Here is a 23,202-nt window from a genome sequence, read left to right as displayed (position 1 = left end):
AATAGGAAAAAGATGTCCAGGTATCGAGGGAATATTGACAAGTCAAACTAATGCTTGTATTTATTTCCTTCTTTCTTCTTGAAAAAGTGTAACAACTGGTAAAATTCATTTCCTACTTCTGAGTTCATTGACCACAGAATGGAGACATGAAAGACGCAGAAGTGGAAGCCTGTTTTCAAGGAGAAAAGGGAATGAACATTTCCTATATAACTACTATGTGCCAGGTACTTTTATTTGCATTCCTTCCTAATTACTTTTCTTATTTAGTCTTCATTATCCTTTCAGTTTTAGGTATTTACCCCTTCTTTTATAAAGTTAAAGGAATAGCCTCTCTGAGGTTAAGTATCTTGCTTGAAACGGCATTAAAAATGTTTCGTTTTACTCCAAAGTACATATTATTTCCACAATTTATCACATTCCTTTGTATATATTCCTTATAATTCATTGACCTTGGGAAAACAAGAAAAATCCATATGAAGTAGTCTCTTGGTTTTCTTTTGATTTCAAATAACAAAAATCCAACTCTCATCAGTTTAGGCAAAAATAGGAATGACTGACTAGTTCATGGACACTAAAATAGGACTGGACAACCAACTGGGGTATAGGTAGGCACTGAGCCAGGCTCCATCTGACCCATCTTTGTCCCTACTGGAGCTTCTGGTAGGATTCTGGCTCCTGACATGCCTGAAAGTATGGTTTTAATGTTAGAGCAGGACTGACTGCTCTACTCTCCCTGATCCAAAGGGCAAAACCTCCCAAGAAATGGAATTGGCCTGATTTTGAGGGGTGGTGGGAGGTAGCTTTTTTTTTTTTGTAATCCTCATCCTAGGATTTTTTTTTCCTATTGATTTTTAGAGAGAGTGGAAGGGATGGTGGGAGGGGGAGAGGGGAAGAGAGAGAGAGAGAGAGAGATAAAGAGAGAGAGAAGCATCAATGTGAGGGAGGCAGATCAATTGGTTGCCTCTGGAACACAGGATCAAACCTGCAACCCAGGTACATGCCCTTGACCAGGAATTGAACCCATGACCCTTCGGTGCACAGGCCAGCACTCTAACCACTGACCCACCCTGGCCAGGGTGGGAGGTGAGAATTTTTGGTAAAGCGGGTAGCTGTGCCCCTAAAAGAGGGGGATAGGTAGGCAAATTAACTGTTGTCTAGCTTGTATGATTGAGGACCAGGCTTATGTGGAGAGCTCCCAAGTGTTTCAAACAGGGTAAATCCTTGAGAATCCAGGGAAGTCCACAGAGAACTTAGAACTTGCACTGGGCTTTAAGGAGAAGAAAGGTGGACAGGTATGTGGAGAAGAGGAGAAATTAAAAACTAGGTTAGGCAGAGAGGCTTCCTGAAAAGCAAGAATACTCAAAGAAATATGGTGGTTGGCCCATTCTGAGAACTCTTTCAACGTAACTTTGAGGACATTGATCACAGCCTTTTGACCAAGATTGCAAACTGTGTATATGATAGACTTGAATGACAGGCAAATGCCTGGGTCTAGCAATACTTGACTGAGTCAGGAGAACCACAGAGGCCATAAAATACATGGCTGAGGCAAATTATCCACCCAAAGAGGCCCCCATTCAAGTGCTAAGGTCTTCACTCAAGATCACCTCAGCCCATCAATATCTGGAATGGGGTTCAGTTACATTGACCACTTTTTCTAACTTGACACCCTTTCTATCAGGAGTACCAGTAGTACCTCTGCACCCACTATGTCTAGATACCTCTGGGACACTATCAGCATTGGCCTTCCTTCAGACTCACCCCATACTCTATCAGAACAGTGCTCTTCAAACCTTGCAGCCAACTGCTTTCCCATCCATCCACACTCGCATCTATACCATCCATTTGCACACCTCTTTTTAAAAATATATATATATTATTGATTTTTTACAGAGAGGAAGGGAGAGGGATAGAGAGTTAGAAACATCAATGATGAGAGAGAAACATCAGTCAGCTGCCTCTTGCACATCCCTCACTGGGAATACGCCTGCAACCAAGGTACATGCCCTTGACTGGAATCGAACCTGGGACCCTTCAGTTCACAGGCCGACGCTCTATCCACTGAGCCAAACCGGTTAGGGCTGCACACCTCTTTCATAGTCATTGGAATCTGCCATCTCTACAGACTGCCCATCTGCTGCCTTTCAACACTGCAGCCACCATTTATATTTCTGGAGTGAATAGCTCAAAATCTTCCATGTCCGCACAGCCACCTGTCTATTGCACAGCTTGATCATACTCAGACTGAGTGTATTATTGGTTCTGAGAGGGATGCTGCTTTAACTGCTCCTCCAGGCAACGCTGGGCCCCTAACATTGTGGGCATAATGACAACAACTTGCTACTCCACCCAGAACGTTTTGGTTCTAACCTGTCATGTCCCTGTATCTTATCAGAACTGCTTGCTAGTATTTAGAGGAGTGATAGGCAGGAGACCTCCAGAAAATCTGACTCCAAGAACTACAGGCCTGCCACCTGGCTCTCTCAAGGTATTGGATGTCATCAGCCCTGTAGCCTTCCGGGCCCAGCAATTCCCAGTCACGTAAGTCCACCCCATCTTTCACTGATTTCTATGTCTGTCTGCCAATAACCTGCCCTTTCCTCTAGCCTACATGTGCATACATATACATGCACACACATCACACACACAAGCCCCCTGCCCTGGCTACTTAACAGATTGCAAACTGTGTATATGATAGGAGAACCCAGCACTGTTCTGTCAGTGCCAGGTTCTATGTCAGAAAGAGCCCAGAACTTTCCTCCACTAGAACCCAGGGAAAGACCTCTCTTTCTGCTAAAAGTGAGGAAATGGGCAGGGGCTGCCCTCCTCTAGTCCTTTGAGTGAACCGGACCCTCTCAATCATAAGACACAGATACACACACACACACACACACACACACAGAACAGCTCTTGTGTTTGGTGAATTTTCCCAAAATGGACCTGCGTACTCCAACCTATTTCTCTTTTCTGTTTTTCTCCCAGATTCTGATTTCCTAGTTTTCCTCCTTTGCATCTTGTGGTATTTTCTGATACTCCTAATTTGATATTCTTGTTAAATCTCCTTCTAGACTTTGTTCCCTGTCTGCTTGCCTTCCCATCCTCCAGATCTTACTACCATCCCACCTGCCTCACCAAGGGAGAATGACTTGTTTTACAACAATGCTTTAATGTGCATAGGAATCACCCAGGAATTTAGTGAGAATACATATTCTGATTCAGAAGTTCTAGAGTGGGGTCCAAGATTCTCTATTTGTATCATCAAGCTGGATGCAGAAAGTACTGAACGGTACAGATGCTGCTAGACTACAGACTGCACTTTGAGTAGAAAGACTGACCGCCTTTCATTGCCACTAATGGGGGCAGGGCTGGAGGTCAATGGCCCCAAATAGTTGCTGCTAGCTAGCACATAGCTATATGTTTCAAGGCAGTGTATTAGTGTGAGCTGCTTTGTGGCATGCTCCCACAAAGTTGCTCCTACTGATGGAGGCACTAGTCTTGCTCCTCCAATCTAGTTATAGCTCCACAGCCCCAGAAGTAGACAGTGGGTATATAACCATATGCCTTCCCTGTGGTTTTTCTGCCTTCTCCCCAGCACACATTTTCCATTGTCCTCCCCAGGAACCCACCCTCCTAAAGTTTCAGATTTGAAGCCCTGGGTTCAAACCCCCACTATGCCACCTGATTAACCCTCTGAGCCCGTTTTCTCACCTGGATCATGTGCATAGTGAACAGGATACTGATTGAAAAACGCTCATTAAATAAGTAACCATTACACTTTCGCCTATTATTTGCACTCCTTCCTCTCTATCGTGTTTTTCTAACTTAGCCTTGAGGCTCTAATGGTGCTTTGTCCATCCTTGAGAATTATTTTAAAAAATACATTTTTATTGATTTCAGAGAGGAATGGAGAGGGAGATGGGAACATCAATGATAAGAATGCATCATTGATTGGCTGCCTCAACCCTTAACTGGAATCAAACTTAAGTCTGCAAGCCAACTCTCTAACCATTAAGCCAAACCAGGTAGGGCAATCCTTGTGAATATTTTTGTACCTAATACCACTGTTATACAGTAAGATCACAATTTTGTTTAACGCAAAAGAAAAAAAAAGTAAATATGAAGGGAGAGGTGCTGGTATTCATTTTCTTCATCTCCCTAAATTTCCTATAATGAACACTTACTCTGGTAAATTCGAAAAATGGCAAAAGAAGAGGCATACAAATCGAGATGCCATACTCTACTGAAAGGAGAAAAACAGACGGGGACCGCCGAGGCTGGGAGGTGGTCACGCGGCTCTCGCCCCGCGCCTCCGGGGGATGACGTCAGTCACGTCCTCTCGCGTGCGCCGCCGCTCTCGGCCAGCGTGACCGCTCTTCCTCCACCAGGCGGCGCCGCTGGACGTTCTGTGGTCGAGGCTTCCGCGCAGCCGCACCGGTTCCCCCCGACACGTCCCCACCTTCGCGTCTTTTCTGGAGAGCGCGGGAAGGCGAGTGCTAGAGTGGTGACGACACTGGGGTTCCCCGCACGGCTCGCGGGGCGGGGCCGGGTACGTGGCGCACGGGGGAGGAGAAAGGAGGGAGGAGTGTGGCGCGCAGGACCCCGCTGGGCCTGACCGGGCTGCGCCCGCTCCAGGCCCGCCTCGTGACCCACCGTGGGGCCGAGCCCGGGCCCAGCTGCGGGAAGGTGCTGACGAGGCGGGTCTCGGCGGGGAGGGGCGCCGGCGGCGAGGCGCGAGGCTCTCCCGAGGTCGTTTGCCGGCCGGGCCGCCCCCAGGCTCTCCTTTAGACCCGCTTTTGGGCCGGGCACCGACTTCTGGCGCCCTCACGCGGGTGGGACCAGCCCTGGAGTGTAACTCGCAGGCCCTCGGGGACAGCGGCGTGGCCTCCGGCGTGGCCTCGGCGCACGTGAGACCGGGCCAGGCCGCGCCGCGCCCACCCCATTTCCAGGCCGCGCGGCCCGCCGGGCGGAGTCGCCGCGCTCCGGGCCCAAGCCCCGCCCTGCCGCGGCTGACGTCATCCCGCCGCCCCAGCGGTGGCCGGGCGCTCCGCCGGTCGCTGCCGGGTGGGGAAAAGCAAGCACGTGGCGCTGGGAGGAAGCCGGGGTTTGACCCCCGGGCCCACCGCTTACTGGCTTCCTTGAGCGAGCCAGTCAGTATTTCAGAGCTCCGGATTTCTCCTTTAAAATACAGAGAGTAGCGTTCACTTCACGGGTTGATTAGTCCGTGCTTAGCACACGGTAGGGGGTCTGTAAAAACATAAAAATTACTTTTCCACTTTTTCCTGCTAGGTCCTTAGAGCCGGTTTGCTGTAGCGTTAATCCCTGAGTAATCCTTAAAACAAATGACTTTGTGTGGTTCCAGGTAGTGGTTTTTAATAGAATTTTCCACAACCAGCTCAGTGGCTTTGGAAGAAAAGGTGGCAGATGGCTCATCCATGACCTGATGCGTTGAACCTGGGCCTGCTCCGAATTTAGGGAGGGGTTATGCCTGGAATTCTCTCTTGGGCCCCCGCACCTGTGACACTAACGGTACATTTCTGGCTGGGAGCCCAGTCCAGGGCACACTCTGCCGTGGGGCACCCTTCAGTTGCCTATCCTCTTGCTGCCCTTTCCCAGAATCTTGCACCTCAGATTACATTGCTATGGCCAAGTCCTATTTCCTGGGGAGAAGCTAGCCGCCAGCTGCTAGATGAAGTTGGTCTAACAGAGTAAACAATAAAAGGCTATCTCCTGGTAGGAAAAACGTTCATGTATGCATTACAAAGTGCTTATTTAGATGTGTCAAGGCCAGTATTAGGTATTTCACTCAAGTTATCTCATTTGATTCCCACATCTAGTCCTGTGAGCTAGGTGGAATTATCTCTATACAGAGGAGGACATTGTGGTTCAGCAGGTAAAATAACGGCCTCAGCAAGGATATGGTAGTGCTCTTGGAGCCCATAGTAAAGTTCGAGTCTACCTAGTCAGCCCTTCCCAAGAGTATTAGATACTGAAGACCATCCTAGAGGCTATAAGTGAAGGCTTCCCTCATGTTCCCATGCTTTTGGCCACTCCTGACATTTTTATCAAGGCAAAACCAGGTTAAGTGACACATCCAGGGCAGCATTTAAAGCTCAAGAAGCACTGCCTGTAAGAAAGAGCTATCACCATAAGAAACATCCAAACCTGCAGAGAGTTTTTATGAGTTTGTTTGAGTCAAATTGATGACATGTGCTGGGGAGCAAGATCTCAGATGCTCCAAAGAATAATAGTTTTGCACCTCTTTTATTCTTAAAATTAAAGAGGGCATATTAGCATAACCAATGGACACAGACACTGGGGCGGTGGGGGTTTGCCTGGGGTGGGAATGGCTGGGGGTGGGGGTCAGTTGGGGAAAAGACATATGTAAAACTTTAGACAATAAAAATATATATACATATACATATATATTCATATATAAGTATATATGAATAAAAATGACTAAAAACAAAACAAAAAAAATAAAATTAAAGAGGGAATGTAAGGAAGACTGAGCATGGGAGAAAGCAAAACGCATTGGATTAGGATATTATGTGCTTTCTTAAGGGTGGTTATGTCTTGAGTAGTATTACTTATGGCATCTCAAAGGTGTGTTAATCTAGATGTATAAGAACACTGGGCAAGGCTTGCTTAAAAAGCTTTCACTAAAGAAGCTATAGGCTGGGGCATGACTACTCACCATGACCTGCCCAGTTAGGAATTTATGACTTATTACAGCATCCGTTTTTCATCCACAGGGGTAGAAGAAGGGAGCAGAGGCAGGAACCCAGTTTTGCCAAGGTAATACTACCCTTGTTTTAATGTTAACCTTCCTGTGAGATTACCATGGAAAACTAAAGGATGGTGCCACAGGGAGGAAGGGTAGGATTTGCCAAATAGATACGATTTTAGTAGATAGAGATGTCAGAGGTGGAGAAGAAATACCCCCTGCCACTACAGTGAAGTTCCCCTCTAGAGATGATGTAAAATATATGGTCATCTGATCTCTTAGCTGTTAAGCCAAAGGAAAAACGTTATAGCAAGAGAGAAGTGGTAGGCCCCAGAGAAAAGGAAGGAAAAATCAACTGTTCAGTCAACAGTTTTTTTATTCAACATATATTGAGTATATACTATATGCCAGGCACTGAGCTGGGTCCTGAAGATACAGTAATGAACAAAACAAACAAAAGCCCCATCTTCAAAAGTTTACATTTTAGTGAGGAGAGAAAGACTAAGAAAGGAAAGAAGGATGGAGGGAGGAAAAACTATATAGTATGTCAAATAGGGGTGGGAAGTAGAGAGGATATGCTGAGGCGTTTTTTCTCCCATTTTTAAGTGAATTATGTGCAAGTTAATATAAAGGTAAAATTATACACAGTCTTTGATCATTTTCTGTGAGTTGGAGCGCTGACCAGGTTGTGACTCAGGAGATACTGTTTCTCTGTGAATATAGTTTTCCACTGCCTGGGGAAAAATAAGCGAAAATCTCTGGAGCATTTTCTTCTGAAAGCCAGAAAAGCCAGGTATGATGATAGAGGAAAAAGGAATTGTATCCTAGGCTCCTAAATATAAACACTATGGTTCAAAGACAATAAGTGTTGATCTGGTGAGATGTGATAGAGCTAAGCAAAAAAGAGGAAAGCAGAAGTAGAACCTGCCCTAGCCAGTTTGGCTGAGTGGATAGAGCATAGGCCTACGGACTGAAGGGTCCCGGGTTCGGTTCCGGTCAAGGGCGCATGCCCAAGTTGTGGACCGATCCCCAGTAATGGGCATGCAGGAGGCAGTTGATCAGTGATTCTCTCTCATCATTGATGTTTCTATCTCTCCCTCTCACTTCCTTTCTGAAATCAATTATATATATATATATATATATATATTTTTTTTTTTAAAGTGGAACCTTCTCAGCTCCTTTTCCTGACCAGGGTGTAGGAAGGCAGGCTTTGAGACAGGGTGGGGCTTCCTGTAGAATCTGAGGAGACCACATGTTTTCCTCAGGAGGTTCCCTGTTCATAGATACATGAGGAGACTAAAAATAGTGAAGTTGAGGGAGGGATTTCAACTTGCCCACCTTATCCTCCACAGCATTATTTTCTGAACCAAGAGTCTCAGAACAATGTTTATCATACTTCTTGGTGCCAGAGATGAAATTGGGACACAAAAATATTAACATTCTGAACACATTTTGATGGCTTATGAGCGTATTAGGACAGAATGGTATAAGGAAGTAGAAGTTTGAGGTTGAAGAGGGAAAGATCAAATGTGGGACAGTATTAATACTAGTGTTAACAGATAACATCCATTGGAACAAGGCCGAGAAATGCACAACAGCTGCAGAAGTCTGCACTGACCTACAAGGTGGAGTCCATGATCACCTATATTCTCTTTGAAGCTGGGGAAATGAGAATGGGTCTTGTAGCTGAAATTGGCTCGGTGAGTTACAATTCCTGGCTTCACTTGCCACCTTCCTGTTCCTCTGTTAATAAGATGAGGGAATTCCTAATAGAAAGGGAAAGGGGAACTTGTGTTCTTGGCTATTTCTGATGCTCTATAGCTCTGTCCTTGGGCAAGTCTCTGTACCTCTTGGAGTTCTGGCTTTTTCTTCTGCATAAGAAGGACTTGAATTAATCTCTGTTGGTCTCTCAGACATTCTGCAAAGCAAGAAAGATGGGGGCCCCTTTACCAACCCAGCCTGTTTGTGTGGAAGAAAGTTGGTCACCTACAGGTAGTTAGGTGTCTTCCTTTTTTGAATTGTGTTTTCCTTTTTGCTTCCTCTGCACAGAAGAAGCAGTGGGAATAAGCACAGGAAAAGTTCTATGGGGACCTGAGAAGTGGCATCTCGCCCAGCTTTATAGTCTGAGTCTATGATTTAGAAGAATCTGCAGGTTAACCAGTGTTTTAAAACATTTTTTTTTATTGATTGATTTTAGAGAGATAGAGGAAGGGAGAGAGAGAGAAAAAATCATCAATTTATTGTTCCACTTATTTATGGTTGATTCTTGTATGTGCCCTTACCGGGGATCGAACCCGCAACCTTGGTGTATTAGGATAATGCTCTAACTAACTGTGTTACCTGGCCAGGACAACCAATACTTTCTATATGTGGTCAACAGTGCACATGAAAAATCATAAAAGTAACCATGCACTTTGATCTAAAAATGGCAGCCCCCTCTCTCTTATACAGTACAATGTGCTGGTCCTATAGTCACCCACTTCTCTTCACCTACACTGGCACTACCTTAGTTTAGCCCAGTGATGGCGAACCTATGACAAGCGTGTCAGAGGTGACACGCGAACTCATTTTTTTGGTTGATTTTTCTTTGTTAAATGGCATTTAAATATATAAAATATCAAAAATACAAATCTTTGTTTTACTATGGTTGCAAATATCAAAAAATTTCTATATGTGACACGACACCAGAGTTAAGTTAGGGTTTTTCAAAATGCTGACACGCCGAGCTCAAAAGGTTCGCCATCACTGTTTAGCCAATCTTCATCTCTCACCTAGATCAATGCAGGTGCCTATCTAGCCTCCATTTTCACCCTCTTCAAGTCTTCCCCCAATATGCCTGTCTTTTTTGCAAACCTTGCTTAAAAACCTTCAGTGGCTCCTCATTGTCTTCAACTAATATGTATCCATCACTAAGTCCCATGAAAGACAAAACAGACATAGGGCCCTGCCCTTACCTTAGCATGACAATAAGGGCCTGATCACCTGGTTCTAATTTCCACCCCATCCTCTTTCACCCTTTATTCTCCATCCACACTGAGCCATGTGAAGCTCTGCCTGAGCCATGTTTTCTCTCTCTTCTGTGTACCTTCACACATGTTGGTCACACTGCCTGAACATTATTTCCTTTCACACTTCCCCTTGATAATGCCTCCTTACTCTTCAGGTATTCAACCCAGGCATCACAGTGTCTGGTTATTCTTCCCAAACTTTCTGTGTGCCACCATGCTTGAAACAAATAGGACATACAATAGTAAGAGCAGTTCCACTATGTGCAAACGCTCATCATAGTGCCTTACTGTAACTTGGTTTTCTTGGCTCTGCACCATTAGGCTGTGAACTTCTCAAAGACCGGAAATTTTTGAATTCCCACACCTAGCATATTGCTTGAAACCTTAGGGTGTTCTATAAATATTTGTTGAATGAGTAAATGAATAAGTTAATGAATGGATGAGTGCTCTGTCTGATCCTGAGCTTGATATGGCAAGCCTGGAGAACAGGGCCCTGACCTACACCCTTGTTTTAATGGATCCTTTTTCATCCTGTGGTTCCCCCAGGGAGACAGCATATACTGTTCAGTGTATAGTCTCATACTGTTTGTTTTTTTTTAATATATATTATATTGATTTTTTACAGAGAGGAAGGGAGAGAGATAGAGAGTTAGAAACATTGATGAGCGAGAAATATGGATCAGCCGCCTCCTGCACACCTCCTACTGGGGATGTGCCCGCAACCAAGGCACATGCCCTTGACCGGAATCGAACCTGGGACCTTTCGGTCCGCAGGCCGATGCTCTATCCACTGAGCCAAACCAGTTACAGCATAGTCTCATACTGTTTTACTGAACTGAACTGTCTATGCTGTACAACAGTATTTGGCAAAGTCCATGGGCATTGGGGAACTCAGGCAATCTTCAAAGTCACAAGCAAAATGGGGCTTGCCACTGTATGCAGTAATGCTTGTGCCGAGTTTGTCACATTTTTATGACAAATTTGGTCCAAGTCTGTTTAAGACAAGGCCCTGTATGCTCAGAATCTGTGCATGGAGCCTTCACCAGGCCCATAGGTTCCAATGTTTCTCTTCACCTAGAAAAAAAAAGTGACCTGTCATTAATGGGAATGGGTAATTTTCATGCCATCTTTTGAGCTCTCCTTTGCAAGCTGATGGATTCCTGAGATTTTCAAGGACATGCTCTGGCAGTTTCCCATCTGTCATTTATATTAGTGACAGAACTGTGTTTCAAGCCAGGATGTCCTGAGAGGAAACCTGAGTAACATAACACCTTCTTCCTGCTGATGTGTTTTGTGTGGCTATGTGGAAGCCACAGTGGTGCAATAGCTTCTTGCTGCTTTTTACAGTCTGTGATGTTCATTATCCTCAACCTGGTTGGGGTTTTCCTTTGAGAATAAGCCAGTACAGAATGAATCCTGTAGTATTATTCCTGGTGACACTGTACACATGTAATAGAGAGTGGACATGCAGTCTCCATGCAGCCTTCTGCTCTGTGTTCCCAGCAAATTTAACAACACCTAATGGTTGTGTTCTAGCCCAGCATTCTCGGGGGAGGTATATGGCACAGTGTTAGACACCTGAATCCCTGCCAAGCTCATCACTGCTGAGAGAGACTTGCTTTTAGACTCACATATGATTTGCACAAAACCTTTCATTGAACACACCTGGCATACATCTTAAATTTCCTGCACATTAGCCAAGGAGTTCTAACTAATGAGAGCTGAAAGCTATGACACTGTTATTAACACCCTGAAAGGTTAGTGAATCTTACGTGGATTACGTTATCTAGAGTTTGAACCATGGCTATAATGTTTGCAATATAAAAATTATTCCCGAAACCTTAAAAAAGGGAGAAAGCCATTCCTATAAATCATATTTCTGACACAGCTAATTATGAAAATGTTCATAATTTAGTGAGTGATGTAGTTTATACCTTGCAAATGGATTTAAAGAACAAAATGAGTTCAGAGACATTTATGAGCTGAAGGTATCCTGATAGGATTGTTAGGGGTTGGGAGCAGGATCTGGGTCTCATGTTTGTTTCAGTACCCAGCACAGGGCCTCAGATGGCCATGGATACATACATAATAGGTGTCTATTAAGAGTCACTGAATTACTAAATGGAAATTTACTGGGGCTCTCTGTGCTGCTAGACTTCATACATAAATAGACCTGCTTTGTGGAATTCTTAGCCAGAGCAGATATTTTATGAGAGCTGTCAGTCCCAAGTTGATTGGATGGACAAAGTGAAACCACGGAATTGTGTTTGTTTGTTTTTTTTTAAATCTTTATTGTTCAGATTATTACATTTGTTCCTCTTTTTTCCCCCCATAACTCCCCTCCTTCCAGCTCCCACCCCACCCTCCACCCTCACTCCCCACCCACTGAGTTCATCCATAGGTGCATGATTTTTATCCAGTCACTTCCCGCATCTCCCACACCCCTTTTCCCCCAAGAATAGTCAGTCCATTCCCTTTCTATGTCCCTGATTCATTATAGTCACGGAATTGTGTTTTAAAACCAAAGACTCTGCTAAATTTTACAACTGGGATGTCCTACTTTGGGTAGGAAGTTGAAAAAAAAATTACCTCTAACTTGAGGTTTGTAGTCTTAGGAAAATACAGATTTTTTTTTTTAAAGACACTCTAATGAACCCAGCAGGCGAGCTGGCAGGAAGTCAGACTGCGGTCCTTGCCTGAGAGGATGACACAGGCCAAAAGAGAAAAATAAATAAATAGAAGGCAACCAGAGCTAGTACGACATTTTGCAAAGTTTTGCAGAGCTTTCCAGGTTTTTCTGGAAAAAGGAAGAAAAGAAAGAGGGGCAGGAAGAGGATAGGTTAACAGCTGGCTTCAGAAACGCTGACAAGTGGATTTGCCTATTGCCTTTGTTTTTCTAAGTCAAGGATAAGGGAAGAGGGTGTGCTTGGCCTGGAGCTGCTCCCTGGCAGAGCAGACTTCCTGGCCTGTGTGCTGCCTTGGTTAGAACCACCTAAGGCAGTGGTTCTCAACCTTCCTAATGCCACGACCCTTTAATACAGTTCCTCATGTTGTGGTGACCCCCAACCATAAAATTATTTTCGTTGCTACTTCATAACTGTAATTTTGCTACTGTTATGGATCGTAATGTAAATATCTGATATGCAGGATGTATTTTCATTGTTACAAATTGAACATAATTAAAGCATAGTGATTAATCACAAAAACAATATGTACTTATATATGTGTTTTCCGATGGTCTTAGGTGACCCCTGTGAAAGGGTCGTTCGACCCCCAAAGGGGTCAAGACCCACAGATTGAGAACTGCTGGCCTAAGGAGTCCAGAGGCCTGCTACCCTGTGTGACTCCTTGAAATGGGGACACAAACTGCCCTCCAGAGATGTCTTGGAAGAGTGGAAAGATCAGGAGTTTTGTTTTATTTTACTTTATTTTGCTTTTTAAATGTCTATGTGTATTTGAATAGGTAATTCATTTGCATGGCTTAAAACTAAAAAATACATTAAAGATATATAGGGAAAAGTCTTTCTGCTTCTCCTGTGCCCCATCCGCCTATTTCCTCTAACCCAAATAGATAACCCTGTTATTAGGTTTTGGTTTATCCTTCTAAAACAAATATATACTCTTCCTTACTTCAGTTTAACATAAATGGTATAATGCTATACATAACTTCTGAACCTTGTTGGGTTTTTTTTCCACTAACACTTTATCTTGGAAACCAGTAGAAAGCATTCTCATTTTTATTTTTAAGGTGCAGAGTTTTACAGTGTAGGTATGTACTGTAACTTAACTGGTTACCACTGAGGGACATTTAGGTTATTTCCAGTCTTTAGTATTACAAATAAGGGCATGAACTTTAAAGACAAATGTGCCGCCTGGCTGGTTTGGCTCAGTGAATAGAGCGTCAGCTCCAGACTGAAAGATCCCGGGTTCAATTCCAGTTGGGGGCACATGCCTGGGTTTCGGGCTCGGTCCCTAATAGGGGGTGTGAAGGAGGCAGCCGATCGATGATTCTCTCTCATCGTTGATGTTTCCATCTCTCTCTCCCACTCTCCCCTCCTTTCTGAAATCAATAAAAATATATTTTAAAAAAAGAAAGACAGATGTGCCTTCAAAACCTAGTCCTGATGCTTATTAGATGATTGACTTGGGGGCCTTCATTGCCTCATTAGAAAAACAGGGATTATTTTATGTTTTTATTACCTGTCCCATAACATTTCTATGAAAGATTATGTGGACGAAAGGGTCCATATGCTAACCTGACAAGGTCAGGGAAGGTCTGCATGATGGTCTTGCAAACTCAGAGACCTAAAGTAACCACAAAGGATGGTCTGAAATTACACTAACTAAAAGCAGTTGTGGTGGGTAGTTAACGTCCTAGGCCAGTATCTTCACTGACAAGGTCAACCTTTACCTTAACTGAGCCTATCTGTCTTTTTGCATTAATGATAACATATCTTTGAAATGTCTGGGTAACTTGTAACTTCCCTTTTTCCATACCCTTTGGGGCACAACCTAATGTGCCTAGGCACCAGGACAGATACCACAAATTCCTTCATTGTTATTGTTAACATGTTAATTGTTGACGTAACTATCCCCCACCTATGTATGTGTCTCACATTTTACTTTTTATCCAATCCCAGAGGTTTCCCTGCTTTGCTTTCTCCCATCTCTCTAATCTATCACCAGTGGATTTCATGTAACCCACCTACGTCTCCTCCTTTGATTGCAATATATAAAAATAGATGGGAAAAAACGCCATTCTCTGGAGCAGTGGTTCTCAACCTTCCTAATGCCACGACCCTTTAATACAGTTCCTCATGTTGTGGTGACCCCCAATTTCATTGTTACAAATTGAACATAATTAAAGCATAGTGATTAATCACAAAAACAATATGTAATTATATATGTGTTTTCCGGTGGTCTTAGGCGACCCCTGTGAAAGGGTCTTTCGACCACAGGTTGAGAACCGCTGCTCTGGAGCATTACCCCCATCCATTGAGATACTGCTGCCCAGCAATTGTTGACAGTTTGGCTCAAATAAATTCACAGAAATTCTTTACAGGTTTGAATGTTTTTACGTTAACATTACAATAATGTAATATGTAAAATACTTAAGAAATACAAGGTCTCAGTGAAAACAATATACCTTGCAATTGGGCATAGTAGAATTTATCCTTTTAAAAATTTTTATGTATTGATTTTAGAGGGAGAGAGGGAGAGAAAAATATTGATTTGTTGTCCAACTTATTTATGCATTCATTGGTTAATTAAAAAACTTTTTTTTATTGATTTCAGAGAGGGAGAGAGCAATAGAAACATTAATGACAAGAGAGAGAATCATTGATTGGCTGCTTCCTGCATGCCTCTGCTGGGGATCGAGTCTGCTACCTGGGCATGTGCCCTAACCTGGAATTGAACTGTGACCTCCTGGTTCTTAGGTCGATGCTCAACCACTGAGCCATGCCAGCCAGGCAAATACATTTTATTTTTTAAGAAGAAATACATGTTTAATATTTTTAAAAATTCAGATTAGCAAAAAAGTATAGATTGCCTATAGTTTTTACCACTCAAAAAAATTACTGCTGGGGGTAGAAGGATTGAGCAAAAAAAAGAAAAAAACAACTAAAAAAAAAAAAAAATCCAAAAGCTACTGCTAACTTTTGACCTGTGTCTTTCTAGTTATTACTCTAACCAAATGTGCATTTAACATAAAATTCTGAGTAAAATGGTACTATACATGGTATTATGTAACCTGCTCTCTTCATCTCTTCATGCCATAAAATATTTTTCTTATAGTTTTAAATGACTTCATAGTATTTCATCTTACAGATATAAAATAATTTATCAACAGTTCTCTCTGGGTAGACATTTTTATACGTAAATATTTAATCTCTCTGGAATTAATTTTGATACATGGTATGAGGTAAGTAAATAACCTAAATCTTGTTACAAGTGGTTAGTTGTCCAACATCCATTATTGAATAAACTGTCCTTATCCCACCAATTAGAAATTTTACATTAGCCATATTCTAAACCCTTATATATGTATAAATAGATTTGATTTTAAAATTTTATTCTGTGGACTAGCTTCTTTATTCTTTTCGTTGTTAATTCTTCCCTGTGGATATTTTTTCCATTGATTTTTAGAGAGAGTGGAAGGGAAGGGTGGGGGGAGAGAGAGAGAGAGAGAGAGGGGAGAGAGAAATCAATGTGAGACACATCAATCGGTTGCCTCCTGTGTACATGCCAACTGGTGCCAGTGATTGATCTGTAACCCAGAAATATACCCTTGACTGGGAATTGAACCCAAGACCTTCAGTGCACGGACTGATACTCTAACCACTTGGAAACACCAGCCAGGGCCTGGCTTCTCTATTTTTATACAGTGATCACAATCTGGTTTTCTATCCTCATCTGAGGATATGTTTTTTTAGAGAGAGAGAGAGAGAGATATCAATATAAGAGAAACATCGATCCTCAGGGTAGATAGTGTTAGAATTAAGTTAAATTGTAGGACACCCAGTCAATGTCTACTGAGAATTAGAAAATTGCTCAGTGGTGTTGAGAATACACACACACACACACACACACACACACACACATACACACATTGAAATAATATTTAGTTTTTCCAGGCAAATCAGAATGTTTTTCTAGTTATTCTTTTAGGTTTTTAGGTAAAGTTTGGTAGTTTTCTTCACAAAGGCTCTGCATGTTTCTCATATAAGAGTTTTAAAATTTATTTTACCATTGTATATTTTAAATAAATTTTACCTTATTTATTTTATTTTTATTTTTAATCCTCACCTGAATATATCCTTTCCATTGATTTTTTTAGACAGTGAGGGGGAAAGAGAGAGAAACATTGATGTGAGAGAGACACATTGATTGGTTGCCTCCTGCATATGCCCTGCCCTGACCAGAGCCAGGAATAGAGCCTGCATTTAAGGTATGTGCCCTTGAGTGGAAATCGAACCCGTAACCCTTCGGTCTTCTGGCTGATGCTCTAACCACTGAGCACCTGCCAGGGCTTACTTTATTGATTTTAGAAAGAGAAATACATCGATGCGAGAAACATCCATCTGTTGCCTTCTACACATGGCCTGACCAGGGATCAAACCCACCTGGAGGTAGGTACCCTGACCAGGAATTGAACCCATCACCTTTTGGTGTAGTGACAATGCTCCAACCAACTGAGCCACACCCACTCCAGCTACCATTATATTTTTTAGCTATATATTATTGGCATATAGAAAAATCTTTTTCTTCTTTAATTTTTTAAATTGATTTCAGAGAGGAAGGGAGAGGTAGAGAGAGATAGAAACATCAATGATGAGAGAGAATCATTGATCAGTTGCCTCCTGCATGCCCCACACTGGGGATTGAGCCCGCAACCCAGGCATATGCCCTTGACTGGAATCAAACCCGGGACCCTTCAGTCCGCAGGTCAATGCTCTATCTACTGAGCCAAACCAGCTAGGGCAATCTTTTTATTTTCTAACTAGGGACCCAGTGCACAAATTCGTGCACCTTGAAAGGAACTGTGTGCCAAGAGGCTGCGGTGAACACAGGGGTGGGTTTCAGCTCATCCTCCACGCCCTCACCCAGCCCCTCCTGCCACAGCCCCCAGTCCCCTGTCTGCTGGCAGCCCCGCTCCCGCCACCGCCGCTCCCTCGCTGACGGTGCAGGCTCTGCTTGCACCCACTGCTGGTGTCAGACCCAATTGCTTCACGCCGTCAGCCTGAGGGGTAATTAGGGCCGACAGCCGCTGCTCGTACCCGCTGACGGTGCCAAGTGATCAGGACTGGCGCCGGGTGCCGGCTGCGGGTGTGAGAGGCAGCTGCCAGCCCCGATCGCCCCTTAGGAGCAGGGGGAGGTAGAGAAGCCCTCAGAGGCGATCAGGGCTGGCATCCGCTGCTCGCACCCGCTGATGGTGCTGAGCAATTGGGGCCAGCGCTGGGCGCCGGCAGTGGGTGTGAGCAGGACCGGCGCTGGCAGTAGGTGCAAGCGCTGGGCTGGACTGCGGCATGTGGGAGCAAAGAATTTTCAGCAACCACCAGAGGCTTGCCCCAATGACAGCGACCAGTGCCCAGCCTTGGTCTGGCACCCCCACTCATCCTGCTCCACCATCCTGCCGGACATGCTGACGCCTGACATGTTCATGTACTCCCCTTGGTGGTCAGCACACATCATAGCGACCGGTTGTTTGGTCTATTTGAATATTAGTCTTTTATTATATAGGACCATTTTGTAATTGTGATATGCATAATTATGAATTTGCCTATACTAATGGTTTTCAGAAAATTTTCTTGTGTTTTTAGGTGAAGTAGCATATCATCTACAAATAATGATACTTTTGTCTTTCAGATATCTAGAGCTCTTATTTCTATTTCTTATCGTACTTTAGTGGCTAGAATTTCTAGAACAATGTTTAAAAATAGTGCCCATTCGTTCCTTGCTCTAGACTTGACTTTAAAGGAATAACTCTAGAATTACTCCATTAAGTATAATCAGGCTATTGGTTTGCAAACTTTTTTCTTCTTTTTCTCCATCACCATTTATTCCCTCTATGCCCTCTTCCACGCCCCCACCCCACCATTCACCATGCTGTTGTTCATGTCCATGAGTTCTTTCTCTCTCTTTTTTCTTTTTTGCTCAATCCCCCCAATTCCTTAACACCCTCCCCCCACCACTGGTTTGCAATTTAAAAAAAAAATGTTTTTGTTGGTTTCAGAGAGGAAGGGAGAGGGGGAGAGAGAGAGAGAGAAACATCCATGATGAGAGAGAATCATCAATTGGCGACCTCCTGTACTTTCCCTACTGGGGATCAAGCCTTCAACCGGACATGTGCCCTGACCTGGAATTGAACCATGACCTCCTGACTCATGGGTTGACACTCAGCCATTTAGCAACACTGGCTGAACTGGTTTGCAAACTTTTCTAACAAGATTTTATGATTTTTCTAATTATAAAAAACTTTTCTATGAATTGCTTTTGCTTCTAGATTTGAAATTAGACCAGTGTTACAAAAAAGAAAAAGTAGTCGCAGTGCACTCAGAGGTACCGGATCTGTCTCTTGCTTCAACAGTGTTTGGACAGAACAGACCCAGGGATTCCCCTTCTTCCAGCCTCCGGCCACTTTCCTGTGTCTCATTCAGTCACCACCTTCAGAACCACCTCCAGGACACTGGTTTTTTCCTACCTTAACTCCTTATTGCTAAACAACCATGAGCTCCCAAATTCATCAGAATTATTCCACCGAGGTGGAGGCTGCGGTCAATCGCCTGGCCAACCTGCATCTGCGGGCCTCCTATACCTACCTCTCTCTGGGCTACTATTTCGACCGTGATGATGTGGCTCTGGAGGGTGTGGGCCACTTCTTCCTCGAGTTGGCAGAGAAGAAGCGCGAGGGCGCTGAGCATCTCTTTAAGTTGCAAAACAAGCGTGGAGGCCGCATTCTCTTCCCGGATGTCAAGAAACCTTCCCAAGAAGACTGGGGCAAAACTCAGAATGCCATGGAAGCCGCCCTGGCCTTAGAGAAGAACCTGAACCAGACCCTTTTGGAGCTGCATGCCCTGGGTTCTACCTGTGCAGACCCTCATCTCTGCCACTTCCTGGAGAACCACTTCCTGGATGAGGAGGTGAAACTGATCAACAAGATGGGTGACCACCTGACTAACATCCGAAGGCTGGCTGCCCCCCAGGCTGGGCTGGGCGAGTATCTCTTCGAAAGGCTCATCCTCAAGCACGACTAGGAGCCTTTGGAGCCCAGAGGCCCCTCTGCATCCCCCTGTTGTCTTTGGCTTTTACTTGAGCCTCTTCCGGAAACTACTAGCCATTGTTTTAACCCAGGGGCACTCAAACTACAGCCCGCGGGCCACATGCAAATATAAATATTGTATTTGTTCCCGTTTTGTTTTTTACTTCAAAATAAGATATGTGCAGTGTGCATAGGAATTTGTTCATAGTTTTTTTTAAAACTATAGTCCTGCCCTCCAACGGTCTGAGGGACAGTGAACTGGCCCCCTGTTTAAAAAGTTTGAGGACCCCTGTTTTAACCACTCTGGAGCCCTCTCCAATGCATTGGACCAAATGAAACAATAAAGTTTTTTGCAGCAAAAAAAAAAAAAGTAGTGAAATCTCTTTTTCCTGCTTTGTTTTGCCTTGCTTACTAGATTGTTACTTCTAATACTTAGACCCAAGCAAGAGAATCACCTACTCTGGAAGCTATACTTTAGAGGACTCCACATATCACAAACACATAAGATAATAAATTATTTAAAGAACTCATGAAGCCCTGGCTGGTGTGACTTAGTTGGTTGGACATCAAAATTTTGCTGGTTCAATTCCTGATCAGGGCAAATGCCTGGGTTGTGGATTCAATGCCTGGTAGGGGCATGCGGGAGGTGGCTGATTGATGTTTCACTCACACATTGATGTTTCTCTCTCCTCTCTCTCAAAATCAATAAAAATAATAAAAATATATATTTAAAAAAATGGAATTTAAAAAAATACCTCATGGAAATCTTTGTCATTCAGGACCTGATATTCAGTGCCCACCCAGTCCCACTCATAACATCTATTTTTTTAAAAATATATTTTTTATTGATTTCAGAGAGGAAGAGAGAGGGAGAGAAAGAGAAACGTCAATGATGAGAGAGAATCATCTGTTGGATACCTCCTGCACACCCCCTACTGGGGATCAAACCCGCAACCCCAGCATGTGCCCTTGACTGGAATCAAACCTGGGACCTTTCAGTCCTCAGACAGATACTCTATCCACTTAGCCAAACCAGCTAGGACATAACATCTATTCTTACGACAAACTTTCTTCAGGCTCTAGTAACCAGGGCCTCTCATTCTAAGATCTTGCTCTTTCTACTCTATTTTGTTGCTACTCTACATAAGATTCTCTCCTAGAGTATGGAAGATGCAGTGGGAAATCAGCTTCTCTTGTCCTCAAGTTTACAATTCACCAGGAGAGGTAAGACAAACCAGGATATGTGGGTCTCAGAGAGGTATATATTGAGGGCTGTGGTTCTTTAGAGAAGAAGAAAAAATTCCCAACTATTGGGGAGAAGAGAAGGCTTCACGGAATAGGAAAGGTTTGGGTTGGGCTTTGATTTGGATCAGGGAAAATAGGAGTTAGAGAGGCATGTTAGGCAGAGCAAACAGCCTGAGCAAAGAAGGAGAACATAGTGGTTCAATTTGACTGATGCTCAGGTCCGCAGGAAAACTAGGAAATGTGGGAAAGGACAGGGCTGTTTTAATGAGGTCTTGGATGTCAGGTTTTGGATTCTGCATTTTATTCTGGTGAAAATGGTGAACCCCTGAAGACTTTTCAGCCAAGAAAAAGACATGCAGGGAGCTCTGGATTAAAAAGAGGGAAAGTCTGAATCATGGAAACCAGACAGGGAACTAGTTAGCAGTTTAGGAGATACTCAGCCAGGGTGGTGGTAGGGATGGAAATGACACATCTATGGGACACAGCACGGCTGTAGAATTGATTGAAGTTGACCATTGATTGGCTGTGGAAGGGCAGAGGCATGAGTAAGGAGTCCAAAAAACCCCAAACTTCTTTACCCTGGATACTTGGGAAAGGAGTGTTTCATGGGTATAAGCACTGAAGTCAGAAGGGTAAGGTGATGAGGAGAAGTGAGGCAGGTTGGGGTGGGGGTGATGGAAAGTTGGAAAATTTCTTTTTTGGACCTTGTGAATTGAGTTATTGCAACACCTAGGTAGAAATAACTGGTCAATTGGAAAATCAGTTTTGAAGGTTGGGAGAGAGTTTTAGATTGAGGGGTAGGATTTAAGGGACTGTTGTAACTGGTGATACTGGTATTATGGGAGTGAAGACATGAAGGACAAAAGAAAAAGCCTTAGGAGATGTCACCCTTGAGAACTGAGAGGGAGAAGTAGAAGTGGAGTAGCCAGGTAATGGGGAGATCCTTTGTGAGTGACAAACCTGAAGGCACAGACCAGGTGTCTTACGCTCGTGTTCCCTGAATCCAATACTGTGCCTGTTGTACTACAGGCGCTCAGTGAATGTTTGCTGATTGAATAAACACATGAATCAGAAGAGAGAAAATATATCCAAAAAGGAAAAGGATTTTCAGAGGAAGGTGGTTAATAACATAAATGCTGCTGACAAGAAAAGGGCAATGTTGATAAATAAGAGGCCCTTAGCTTTCTCACTCTTCTTTTTCACAAAGCTCAAGAGATCACAGGAACATGGTCCAGGTCAGGCAGAGGGTGACTGCAACTCTCAAGTAGGAGGGAACTCTCCAGGGAAGAGGTGGGCTCTAAAGACATTGGGCAGCTGCTGTTGGAGAGGACACCAAACGAGGCCTGGTACTTTCTGGCCCCACTCCAACCCTCCTCTTCTGTATTACGTGGTTGCCAGTGTGTGGGTACTGGACCCCTCCCTCTGAGTCAGGAAAGAATCATTTCTAATTCTTTGTCTGACTAAAGTGAGGGACCTGTTTTGGTTTCTTTTAATGCCGGACTGCCAGCGAGTTGAGGGAGTAGGAAACACCCTCTTGTAAAATCTGGCCTTATATGGAGTGGGGCAGGTTGATCTCTGAACTTTAAATGAAGGCATCCTCAAGGCTGGCTTCATATGGTAAATATCCTTTTCTGAATGTACAGAAGGCTGGGGGTTTTCCCTCCTAAGGCAGGGGCCTGGAATTGACCCTGATGATGAAAGGCATTTTGTGATGCAATAAAATGGGGTGTGAAGGAAGGGAGGGGAAAAGGGTGAGGCCCAACCTCTCCTCCCCTCCCTAACTAACCACACCATCACTCCCATTTGGGCCCCTGAACCGTTAAGGGTACATGACTTTCTAGAAGCATATGCAGGAAGACAGAATGGAGTCACCATAGCAAGACAAACTGGCTACCCATGGAAATCCCCATGGTATCAACTCGCCTCAGAGCTTAGTCTGACTGGCACTTAGCCTTACCTCAAGACCTGATTTATTAACTCACAAAGAGTAGATCAACTCTCTGGGGGCTCGATCATTAATACAGTTCTCAGACACTGATGTGCATACAGGGATAATATTTTGATCTCCTAACCAATGTTTTTTTCATCTCAGTTTCCTGTTACCCTGTAACCCTCCCTCCCCTTGAGATGGCTGTACCTTGAGGCATTTTTTTTGCCTCAAGGCACTGCTGTAGAGCAGAATGCAGCCAATAGAAGACTGAGGACTAAGTTAGTTGAGTCTGATTTAGTCTGTTCTCCACCATTAGATCATATTTTTCCCAGACTAGGAAATGCATGCTGTCTCAGGGCACAGTCCTGGGCACTTGTGAGGGCTTGCACTTACCCCTTGAGTATTTCCATGCCTGAGAGCACAAAAACAGTAGCAAATAAAAACAACCACGACAGGTTGAGAAAGCAACTTCAGAAAAGAACAAACTTTTTTCCTTTTATGAAAATGGGCCATACATTTTCATTTCACACTAGGC

General features: G+C 43.8%; 1 pseudogene; it reads left to right on the top strand.

Moving 5' to 3' along the window:
* The first annotated feature begins 4,403 nt into the window (after positions 1–4,403).
* On the top strand, positions 4,404–19,862 carry LOC139019446 (ferritin light chain pseudogene; annotated as a pseudogene).
* Positions 19,863–23,202: the final 3,340 nt, after the last annotated feature.

The sequence above is a fragment of the Myotis yumanensis genome, unplaced genomic scaffold (assembly GCF_028538775.1).
Source record: "Myotis yumanensis isolate MYYU_CA2020_CCGP unplaced genomic scaffold, mMyoYum1.0.hap1 SCAF_11, whole genome shotgun sequence".
Taxonomy (NCBI): Eukaryota; Metazoa; Chordata; class Mammalia; order Chiroptera; family Vespertilionidae; genus Myotis; species Myotis yumanensis.
This window is presented reverse-complemented; position numbering and strand designations above follow the sequence as displayed.